This window comes from Tenrec ecaudatus, chromosome 1 (assembly GCF_050624435.1).
Source record: "Tenrec ecaudatus isolate mTenEca1 chromosome 1, mTenEca1.hap1, whole genome shotgun sequence".
NCBI lineage: Eukaryota > Metazoa > Chordata > Mammalia > Afrosoricida > Tenrecidae > Tenrec > Tenrec ecaudatus.
The window spans coordinates 108,349,608-108,362,253 of NC_134530.1; the positions used below are offsets into that span (position 1 = coordinate 108,349,608).

The 12,646-nt window shown below is 35.6% G+C and overlaps 1 pseudogene; it reads right to left on the reverse strand.

Moving 5' to 3' along the window:
• Positions 1 to 2,093: 2,093 nt before the first annotated feature.
• On the reverse strand, positions 2,094 to 2,274 carry LOC142438078 (U2 spliceosomal RNA; annotated as a pseudogene).
• Positions 2,275 to 12,646: the final 10,372 nt, after the last annotated feature.

Sequence of the window (12,646 nt, forward strand, 5' to 3'; positions counted from 1 at the left end):
TTTTCATCAATTTCTGCTTCTATTTTCCTTCTCTCTTCTTACCATCTCTGGGTTGCATATAACAATTTATTTATTTATTTTTAGTTTCATGTGGTAAACACTAAGGTTATTGGTTTTTGACAATTTTACTTTATTATTCATTCAAAACTATAACTTTTAATCAGATCACATATTTATATGCAATCTACCAATACTAATATGTACTCTTTAATTTTTGTTCACTGCTAAATATAGTCAACTCTATGTTATGGTTTCTACTTGATGAATAATTAATTAGAAATATTATCCTAAAATTTCAAATTTACTAAAACAAATGTGCTAAAATCTTTAACTTGCAGGCAAATGTAAATAATATTAAAATATAGTTTCTTGATTTACTTTACATAATTTAAAACTTTATTTTTTCACCAAATACATGTAGAATTGCCATATATTCTTAGTTTTTTCTATGCCAAAATACCTCTCTTTAGATTTAAGATGCTCTCGTCTAATGCAGCTACACAAAAATATGTTTATCAATGCATGCTACTATCTTTTATGCTTATTTTTTCAATACTTAAATTAAAAAATATTTATCGTACAAACAACATATTTTTTCCTCAGAAAAATTCATGGTTAGTTTGACCATCTTTGTCTTTTTTTTTTAATCACATTTAGTTGGGTAATATTTAAATTTGTTTATACAGATGTTTAATCTACTGTGCTATTTTCATACTTATTTATCTCTCTGGGGTTTTTTTGTTTTCCTTTGCCTTATTTTTATTTTCTTTTGGATTTATTATTTTATTTTTATCATTTCATTTATTTTTTAATTAACTACTACAACATATTTGTATTCTTCCTTTAAGAGGTTATTATATGCATTGTTGATATTAGCTTCTACAACAAACCAATCAACCTCATGGGCAATGCGAGAATCCTACATACTTTAAGGTCATTTAACTCTTTCTGTCTTTTTGTCTCCAACTTATTGTACTTTAATTCTATGTATATTTAACCCTTCTGTGACATTGGACTGTGAAAGACTGGATTATCTATGCCTGTAAACAGTAACAGTCTCCGACACCTTCAGGGGGTCACCATGAGTCAGTATTGATATCACAGTTAATATATATTGATTTATTTTCATTATTCTTTCCATTGCTGCTTTTTTATCTTCTGAAGTTCTTTAATATAGGAATTTTGTTCATCTTTATACTGTATAATATATGCACCTCTCTTTCTGGAAATTTACTACACTCTATGGAACACATGTTTTTAATACATGCTTATTGCATTAATTAAAATGGTTGGATTAAAGCACATACAGAGTCAGGTGATTGCATCTGAGTACTTTGCTCAGTATCACCTGGAAACATGAGGGAAGATATAATCAAGGGCATCTAATGGCAATTCAGACACAAGTAATTATTAAAGATTATATAGTCTTTTAATGCCAACTTACCTTCTAGAAGTCACCTTGGGCCAAATTCTGTTCTACGTAGGTCACAGTTTGAAATTTTCTGTGACACATTGTACAGTTTTTGCTATTGTAAAATGAATGCCTTTAACCCTCAGTAAAATCTGCTTAATACTATTAAGGTTTTGTCAAAAATTCCCAGCCAAAGGGAACTTTGTTTAAGTGAAGTGGTTATTTGTCACATTGCAATCTGGGAGGGGAAAAAAAGGATTTAAGATGATTTGTTTTAATATTGTTATTATTTTTTTAATAGTACCAGTTTGGACTTTAAAGAAAGAGCGTGCATAAAAACAAAACAAAATTAATACCTTCATCTATTGAAGATCAATTAAAAAATCTGGCACATTAAAGAAGATTAAATAAAAGTAGATATTTGGAGAGATTTAGGTTGAACTGAGGTACATAGAAATAAGAAAAAATTACAGATTTCAAGCCTACTTTCTCTGTTAATTTTTCCATGTGAAACATTTTAAAATTAATAGTTTTGGAACACAAAATCTAAACAAAATAGATTAATTCCTTTGTCCAGCCTTACAGGGATAGTGATAAATAAAGAAACAGGAGTTCATACCTATCAGGGAACCCAGGAATTCCTGAAGAATAAGGGTACTACTTTTTTTTTTTTAATCCCCCGAGGGGGTGCACCGTTCCCAGAAGTAATGCAATACCAGGCCGATGCGTGGAGTGGACGGAGCAAGCTCCTATTCCAACTCCCTGCTCCAAAAATCCATTTAATATATTGTCCTCGGATAGAGGACGTATCAGATATTAAACTGATATAAGGGTACTACATTAGAGTACATTTGTCTATCTATCTATTTATCAATCATCTATTTATTTATCTATTTAGGCTGGTTTTGCCCTCAGAGCATCAATGTATATGGTATTAAAAGATGAGTTTTAATAAAAGACAAAAAAAGATGAGTAAAATAACGTTATTTAAAGAACTTCAATTTGTTTAATGTGATTAAATTGAGCTATCCATGCCCCAGATACGTGGGCTCAGAAGAAAGGGAAGAGGGAGGAGGCCCACACATGAAGTGTCCATGTTCTCTCCTGGTTGCCACGTGCTCCCCCCGTCACCTCCCTTCCCCTGTACTCTAGCAAATTTGAAAACCTAGAAGAAATGGACCAATTTCTAGAAACATACAACTGACCTAAACTAACAGATAGATGTACAAAACTTCCAGAAAATGGTAACCAGAGAAGAACTCTGTCAGGTCATTAAAAACATCCAGCCAAAAAAAGTATCTAGATGAGATAGATTCACCAGAGAATTCTAACAACCATTCAGAAAGATTGACAGCACTTCTCAAACTATTCCAGAATATAGAAAAATATTGAAAACTCTCAAATTCATTCTATGAAATGAGAATAATTCTGAACCCAAATCAGTCAAAGACATTGCCAGAGTAGAGAATTACAAACCATAATCTCTTAAGAATTAAGATATGAAAATGCTCAACAAAATACTGGCTAATATGTTACAACAAAATATTAACAAAATGGTGCATCATGATCAAGCAGGATTATTACAAGAAGCACATGACTGGTTCAACCTTTGAAAAGCAATCACTGTGATCCACCATATAAATAAAAAAAGGTAAGTAACTACATCGTATCAATTGATGTAGAAAAGGCATTTGACAAGATCCAATGTTCTTTTTTCATAAAAAACTCAACAACATGGGGATAGAAGGAAAATTCTTTCGCACAATAAAAGTCATGTCTGCAAACTCAAAGGCCAGCATCTCACTCAAAAGGGAAGCACTAAGAGAATTCCCCGTGGGAATGGGAGCAAGACCAGGGTGCTTTGTTCAATGTCATGCCCGAAGTCTTAGCCAGAGCTAGTAGACAACAAAGAGAAATCCAAGCTATCTAAATAACCGAAGTGACAAATAGTAATAGATAACAGAAGTAAAATGTTTCTATTTGTAGATGATATGATTCTATATGTAAAATCAACAAGCTCTGATTCTAAACCCAAAGACTCAACAAAATATATTTAAATGATTGGATGACATCGCAGGGTACAAGATCAACATACAAAAACCAACCAGATTCTTGTATACAAATAAAGGGAGCTCTGACAAGAAAGTCAAGAAAACAATAACATTTAAAATGGCCACCCCCAAAGAAAAATACTCAGCAATAAACCTAGCCATAGAAAAAAGGATTTGGACAAAGAAAATGGAGAAACACGTCTAAAAGAAACCAAGAGATATACATAAATGGAAGAATGTTCCATCTTCATGAATATAATAGCTTAATATTGTGAAAATGTCAATGCCATCTAAAGTAATCTTTAATATAATGAATTCCCAACCCAGTTCCCAACTTCATTCTTTAAATAAATAGAAAACGAATTACTAGCTTTATATGGAGAAGAAGACCCAGATTAAGAGCTTCTTAAAAAAATAACAATTAGGAAGCCTGTCAGTTCTTGACCTCAAAACATAGTAGTTAAAACAGCCTAGTACGGATAAATCAATCAATATATAAACTAGTGGAACAGATTAGAGAACCTAGAAATAGATCCAGACACCTACCAACCATGATTTCCGAAAGTGTAAAATAGCAAAACAAAAAACTAAAACAAACATAAAACAGGGAAGAGAGAAACTCTCTTCAGTAAAATATGACGCATGTATGCTGCCAAAATTGGATCTTTTCTGCAGAAGAATGACACAGGATCCATGGTTTACCCATATTAAAAAATTAACTCAAGATGGATCAAAGATGTAAATGTAAATACCAGAGCTATAAAGAACATAATTAAGAAAGTAGAGCCAGATTTAAGGACTTTTTTTGTAGAGATACATACACTACCAGATATGACTGAGTGCACACACTGAGTAGAAGGCGACATAGATGACTGCACCTTCTAAATAGTAGACACTTAGGCTCAGCAAAACACTTCATCTGGAGAGTAAAATGCGAACCCACCAATCAGAAAATAAATATTCGGCAAGGACAATGGACAAGGGACTTATCTCTAAAATCTGTAGAGAACTGCATAGCTCCCAAAGAAAAAGAGTAACAATTCACGAGTGAAAGACATGAGCAGGCAGTTCACCAAAAAAGTCATCTACAAGGCCAATAAACATGGAGCAATGTTTGTGGTACCTAGTGACCTGAGGGATGCAAATCACAACAATAATGGAATTGCACTGTACACTGACAATGAAAGCCATGTCTAAGAAAGCAGAAATTAATAATACTGGAGAAAGTGGAAGAAATTCAAAGCCTTGTACTCTGCTGGTGGCACTGTAAAAATGTGCAACCATTGTGGAAAGCAATATGGCATTACCTCAAACAAATTGGAATGGAAATTCCATGTGACCCAGCTATCCCAACACTGGGCATATATCCTAAGGAACTAAGAATCATAATATACACCCCCATGTTCACAATAGTAAGAAGACGGAAACAATCTAAATGCCGGTGCTAGTCAGGGTTCTCTAGAGAGACAAAACCAGATTGTTGATAATTTTATATATATCAATATATACATTTATAAAGATAGATCAATATATAACACAAGAAATGAACTGTTAAATTATATACAGATAGACATATGATACAATAAATGAACAGTTAAATTATAAAGTGGTACAAATGGCTCAGTGCAACTCACTCCCATGAGACAGTTGTGCGACACTGGTAGTACTTCAAGTCTTGAGGGCCACCAGGTAGTCCTCTGTAGAGAGATTCAGGCTATCCCAGCACAGGCAGCAAACAGTAAGGCAGGTCACCAACCATCGGCCCGGTCACACCAGTCAGTCCCCAACTCCAGAGACGTACATTCCAATTCTCTGGCGAGGCAGATCTTAAAGGGGCCTCAAATTACAGCGACACAGTCCATAGGTTAGGTGTCCCACAGGTAGTGTAGATTGCAAATTGAGCCACAGAACAAGCAAGGCAGCTGCACACTTGTCCAGTGATTAAAGAGCGAGAGACAAGAAAGGTGAAGTTCACCAAGCCATTTCTCTCTCCGTCCTTCAATTAATCTCACATGCATTTATTGGCCAGGCTGGCACAATAAACTATCTCAATGCCCATCAGTAGAAAACTTGATAGAGAAACTTCTGCATATGAGTATACACACAATGAAATAACTCACTGCCACTGAGTCAGTGCCGACTTATAGCACCCCTGACGGGTTTCTGAGACTGTTACTGACGTAAAAAGTCCACTCTTGCTCCCAAGGAGCTTCTGGTTGAACTTATGATCATGCGAATCTCAACTCTGATTCACCACTACAACACCAGGGCTGCACAAAGAAATACTATGCACCCCTAGTAGAACAATGATGAAACTGTGCAGAACTTCATGGCATGGATTGACCTGCAGAACATTAGGCTGAGTGAAAGCAAGCCATCACAAAAGGACAAATATTATATTTGCTATAAAGTAAAAGACGAGAAGAAGACAAAAGCTCTTATACAAAGAAAACAGACTTTAAAGGTTACCAAGGGAAAGCAAAGGAAGGAAAGTAAAGCAACAGACTAGAGTATAATTTCCAAATTTAAATAAGACATCCCATCCCCCTTTCAGAAAAAAACAGTGCTCCGCTCCTGTCGTCAATTAAATGCTTTTACAATATAATCAGTAATCCAGGATAAAGTGTAGGTATCTGCTTCTGAAACCACCTTGAATCATTCCTGCAGGCCACACAGAGAAACCCTGGATTAGTGGGTTGGTATGTGTTTCTTTGGGTGAAGGGGAAGAGAGAAATTGACAACAGACAGAAGAGAAATCAAAATTGGGTGGTGGGTAAGGCAAGCTATTGCGATGCTTAATAACTATCTTAAACTGTTAAGTACAAATTGACTATCTGAAATGTAAACCTTTATCTATTTTACAACAACAAAAATATTTTAAAAATAAAAGATGGAAAAAACACAGTCTATGTACCAGAAAGAACTGGCCAACATTCTGCCATTACAAGATGTGATGTATGATATAGAATCAATGGTATTGAAGGAAGAAGCCCACGCTATACTTAAGGCATGTGTGGAAAAAAAACAAAACAGGAATGGACAGAATGCCAAACGACATATTTCAACAAGCTGATGAAACACTAGAAGTTTTCAGTGATCTATGCCAAGAAATCCAGAAGAGGGCTACCTGGTCAACTGACTGGAAGAATTCCATGTTGGTACCCATTCCAAATAAAGGAAGTCCAACAGAATGTGGAATTGTAGAACAGTATCGTTAATGTCACAGGCAAGTAAAGTTTCACTGACGATCATTAACAATGGTTGTAAAGCACATCTACAGGGAACTGCCAGCAATTCCAGTCAGATTCAGAAGAAAATGCGGCAGGAGTGACAGCATTGCTGAGGTTAGGTGTACCTTGTCTGAAAGAAGAGAATCCCAGGAAGATGTCTAATTGTGTGTGATTGACTATGCACAGGCGTCACGATGTGTGGATAATAACAATTTATGGATATCGTTGAGAAGAAAGGGAATTCTAGAATGCTGCACTATGCTCATGTGGAATCTGTCCATGGACCAAGAGGGTTTCAAAGAGTTTCAATTAAACTTTATTTATGGACACTGAAGCATGGGCACTGTGATGTTCATGTCATAAACTAATGCTCTTGTTATATTAAAAAACTATTTAGAAAGGAATAAAACTATCTTTAGCTAACAGGTTGCCTAAAATCAGGTGGTAAAATAGGTTGATTTCCCAAACCATAATTTCTTGACACCTGCCTTAGGACCCCAAGTCCTTCCATATATTCAGGATCCTTAGTAGATTCGGTAGTCTCTCCCACAAAACAAAACAAAACATGGTCTTGTGGGAGTTTGGGGAAGTATTCTAAAGAAAGTTTGTGTCTGAAATCAGTTGCAGCTGCTTAATAGCTACATCACCAAGGAAGAAAAGATGCTACGGCATTTTGTGTTTGCTTCTAAAAGAACTTGCTTGATTTTTCTCTTTTCAGTGCAGCAAACCCTAAACATGAATGAAAAATGATTTAATAGGACTCACTGCTCGATTCGGAAGGGAATGTAGAATGAGAGAGGACTTCACCTTTTTTATTTCACATTTGTCAATGAATGATTTCTATTTATGAACAAGCATGAGACTTGAATAGATTCCTGCACCATCCGTGGAGGATCACCAGTGACCAAGTCAGGGAATGGCTATCTGAATTTAACAGCATCTCCAGTCCTCTAACTTTCATTGTCTCCTGATGAGTCCAGCCAGTGTGTATTCCTTAAAATGAGGAAAGGAAATGTTAAAGAAATGGCAGTAAGATCATAAGAACACATGATGATACACATCCAAGTGAGAGAGTATGATTACTATAATCCAGAAATTTACTTTAAAGTTAAAAAACAAACCAACCTAGCAATCTATTCTCAAAATTACAAGCAATCTATGCAAATCCTTTTAAATCAAGTGGGAAAATGTCACATCACTTTTGTTAGGTGGATACTCCATTGCAAGGCAAGTTTCTAGCGTTATACACGGAAAATTAGAGCTGATTGTTACAGCAAATTTAGAAAATTGTTTCCTTGCTTCAGTCAGAAACAGCATTCTCTTTTTGTTCCCTGGAAGATTGCTTTTAACAAAGTGATTGCTTCTGTAAAATTTGCCAGAAAAATTAAACCCCAAACGCTTTAAGTTGGAACATACCTGTATGAGGGTAAGAGGTTGCTTCAGAGATGTCTTGCTTCAGAAATGTCTTGCTTCAGAGATGTCTTGCTTCAGAGATGTCTTGCTTCAGAGATGTCTTGCTTCAGAGATGTCTTGCTTCAGAGATGTCTAGCTTCAGAGATGTCTTGCTTCAGAGATGTCTTGCTTCAGAGATGCCTTGCTTCAGAGATGTCTTGCTTCAGAGATGTCTTGCTTCAGAGATGTCTGTCACAACGAATTGGACATTTTAGTGGGAAAAAATTCTCAGTATTGGATATAACTGTTAAGTCACCCAAGTGTAAACATCAAAAGTGAGTGTTTAGAAAGATAAGTAATTGAAAAGACCAGTAGAGGGCAGAAATAAATCAGGTAACACTGTGAGGTTCAATGATTTCTTTTCTATTTCATTTTTCCATTTTTTATAAAGAGTTTTATTGGGACATAATCTAAATATCATACATTTCAATAGTTCAATTATACCAAAAAGTATTGTGTACTCACTACCACAATCAATTTAGAATATTTTCTCTTTCTTGTACTCTTTCTTATCAGCTAGCTCTCCAGTTCTCCCCAACTTCCTCTGCCGTACCTCCAAGGAACCGTCCATCCAATTACTGTCTCTATACATTCACCCTTCCTGGAATTCAATGAATTTTTTTTAATAAGGACAGTTTGGCAGCTCCTTACTATTTAGGTAAACTTCTGTGGAATCTCAGACTACATTGCTTCCCTGACCCTAGTACCGTGGCTTACTTCTGTGCCTGGCTCCACACATTTCATCGTCTAAAAACATGATCTCTTGCTCACTTCTCCTGGTGCCGCGTTGTCCCGTGCCATTAAGGAGTCCATTCCAGTTTGCAGCGACCCTGCTCCTGTGCCTTGCTCGCACTGTCTCCTGTCTGTGTCAGGGGCCATGGCTGCAGCCATTGTGGCAGTCCACCCCACCGGAGGCCTTCCTAGTTTTCACTGGCTTCCATTTGACCAAGCATAACGTCTTTCTCCAGAGGCTGCTCCCACCGGAGAGTATGTCCAAAATATGCCCGAGAAAGTCTCAGCATCTTTGCATCGAAAGGAGATCGGACTGTACTTCTTCCAAGACAGATTTCGTTGTCCATTTAACAGTTCACGGTGCTTTCAATATTCTTTGCCAGCACCACGATGCAAATGTGTTTATCTTTTTGGTCTTCCTTATTCAGTGTCCAACTTTCACATACATATGAGGCAATTGAAAATATCCTGGCTTGTGTCAGGTGCACCTAAGTCCTCAAAGTAACTTTCTTGGTTTTAAAACTCCACAGAGGTCTTTTGCAGCACATCAGCAGATTTGCCCAAAGCAGATTATTTTTGTTATCTCTTGACTGCTGCTTTCCTGATCATTTCTTCTCTTGGAGTCGCATTTGATCTTGCATTTTTTCTTTCTTACGTAGATCTATGTTAATGACGGCTGCTGAAGTCCAATCCTGACTACCGTTTTAGACAGCAACTTCTTGTTGTTAGGTGACTATGAAGTTGGTTCTGACATATAATGACACAATGACGCCATGTGTAATAGGTGTTATACATCCTTACACACATTTCTCTATTTGAGACCATTGTCAGCACATGAGCCACCTTGCCAGTCCAGTTTCTCAAAGTCTTCCTCTTTTTTGCTGCCCTTCTACTTTACCAGGAGCCCTAGTGGGGTATTTTTCATGACCTTGAGGTCAGCAGTTCGAAACCACCAGCTGCTCAGCTAGAGAAAGAGAAGGCTTTCTACATCTGTTCGAAGTTACTGTCTGGGAAACCAACAGGGACAGTTCTAGCCTGCCTTCTGGGTCCACTATGAGTTGGAATCAACTGGATGGCAGTGAGTTCGGTTTTTTCTGGAGCCTCTCTAGATACCATTAACCAAAGTTGTTGAGGTGAAATCTCCCCATCTTCATTTCAAAGAGCCCTCTGGTTGGGCATCTTCCTAGATTAGTCAGCTCTTCTGATAATATATTCTTCAGCAGCATCGTAATTCAAATGCATCAATTCTGTTTCAGTCTTCCTTACTCAATATCCAACTTTCACATGCAGATGGGGTGATTGAATATACAATGTCTGGCTCAGGCTCACATTGGTTCTCAAAGTGACATAGTCTTTTCCTAACATTTTAAAGAATACGTTACCTGTAGATTTAGAGCTAGGATAGAGGCTATTTCACTGCAGGATTCAGCTGCAATTATCTTTTCACCAAAAGCCATTTGTGATGGGGGTTAATTATTATGACTATAACAAACATTGTTTTGACTTGAGGGGGAGGGGCTACAGACATGCTGTTTTCATTGATTTTACCGAACGTTTTAGGATGGCAAATGATCATACAAACCATATCATAAAATTTTCATAGCAAAAATTAACCTTTTTTCCCCAGTCACAGTATTTATGAAAAGTAAGGTGTCATAGTACCCAGTCACGTAAGTGAATATTAATATCATGGAAAGGAAACACATGGAACAATGAATTTCAATTTATGGCCTCAGAGCATTAAGATGCTCTTGTGTTGGATTATAGCACCTATTTTCAAAAATGCTTGCATCTCTTATTTATTTTAAGTTTTTAAATGTAAAATTATCTTATATTTCCTTACTTCTTTTAAAAACATTACATATATCTATATCATAATCATAATTTTCAGGACAATAACAATGTAGATTCCTAAGAAGTATTTTATTCTTGGCATACAAAATATTCCTTTAGCTTTCTCTCTTGAAAAAAATCCAATTTCTTCAGCCTTAATAAATTGCACTACCCTTCTTATGGTTGCTGAAATAAATAAGCCAAAATGTATTTTTCCTGTCTCTTCCTTGTCTTCGTCAGGTAGATAGACAAGATGGTGGGATTAAAAATCTGTACCTTTTTTTGTTTTGACAAAGAGGGCAAACATTTTCTAACAAGGGCCAGAGAGTAAATATTTTAGTTTTGCATGCCAGGAGCAGCAATGTGAAGGCTGATTCTGGAAAGCCTTCCAAAGGTGACAGTTGGCTGAGAAATAAATTATGAGCAAGAACCTATTATACAAAACTCAAGGTGCTCCTGGCAGAGTGAACAGCCCGTGGAAAGACCTCCAATTGGAGGTGACATGGAGCTGGAACGTGGAGTGTTCAGGACTGCAGCAAATGCAAGGTCTGTACAGCCTGTGAGAGTCACACGACACGTGGAAGCAAACGGAGAGAATAAGGTTGCAGTGAGAGCGAAGTCATGAGTTTGGATTTTATTCTAAGTATTTTGAGAAGAGTTTGGAATGTTATATTTTTTCAAGTATTTATTTAGGTGGGGCATTTTAACATGTATAGGATACTTGTTCTGATTTAATTATTTTTTAAAAAGGCTTTGCTCACTAACTGGAATAAAAACCAGGAACACAGTTAAGAGGCTATTACAGTTCTATTTCACTGATATTAGAAAGAGTGGATAGATGTTAGTTATCACTTAAATGTAGAGTCATAAAATTTGCTCATAGATTGCTCATATTACATCAAAATTGTACAGGTAAAAATGAGTTCGATTAAGAATAATTATATTGGTGATAAAACACTACATAGTTATTTTCATTTTATAAATTTATCACTTTTGCTCTCTTTTAAAATTATTTTTTTAGCATAAGAGGAAATAAATTTGAGTAGAATAAATATTTCCTTTGTTTTCATATTTATGCTAAGTTAAAAAATAAAAAATTAGTAGAAGTGAATAAAGGCTTTCTAAAAACTTTAAAGAAAGAACATCACCCCAGGTAGATCTGAGGTAGAGAATTAAGAATGCTTTTCAAAATATTTACAACTTGCTTTCTCAGTGTTTTTCACTTGTTATCAAACTTTTAAAAGTCCTTTAACTTTTTTACTCTTGAACATTGACCATGATTCAATAAAGAAAAAAATACAAATAAAATATTGCCCCTAAATTAAACCAAGGCAAAATCTGATCACTAAAGAAAGAGATGAATAAATGCAGTAAATGGATATTATTAGTGTTATATTATTAGAGTAACATTAACCTGTATATTTTTTGAAATCTATTGTTGAGTGAAAATTCCAAAAAAAGTACAATAAAAACCAACAGAGGAATAGGAAAAACTATAAGCTTTTATATATGTATATATATAAAACATTACATAGTTCTCCAAACCATTATATTAAGACATAATGCAGACATCATACTATTCAAAAGTTCAGTCTTATCAAGTAGTGTTGTACAATCACTACCACAAATATTTTCAAATAATTTCTTCCCTCTTGTATTTTGAGAGGGTAATTACTGTGAAAGATTGCTGGATAATACACAAGCATAGCTGTAGATAAGGAAGATTGATATGGAAGTTCAGAAAAAGGGAAAAATAAATAAATTTTAAAATTGGGGTCAGTTTAAAAAGTGTGTTAGTTTTAAATGGCTTTAATGTATTTGCCTGGGTTCACTAAAGAAACAAATTCATAGGCACTCATATGTGTATAAGAAAGAGCTTTATGTATAAGAGCAATTGAATATTGAGAAAACATCCTAGTCTAGCCCAGATCAAGTCC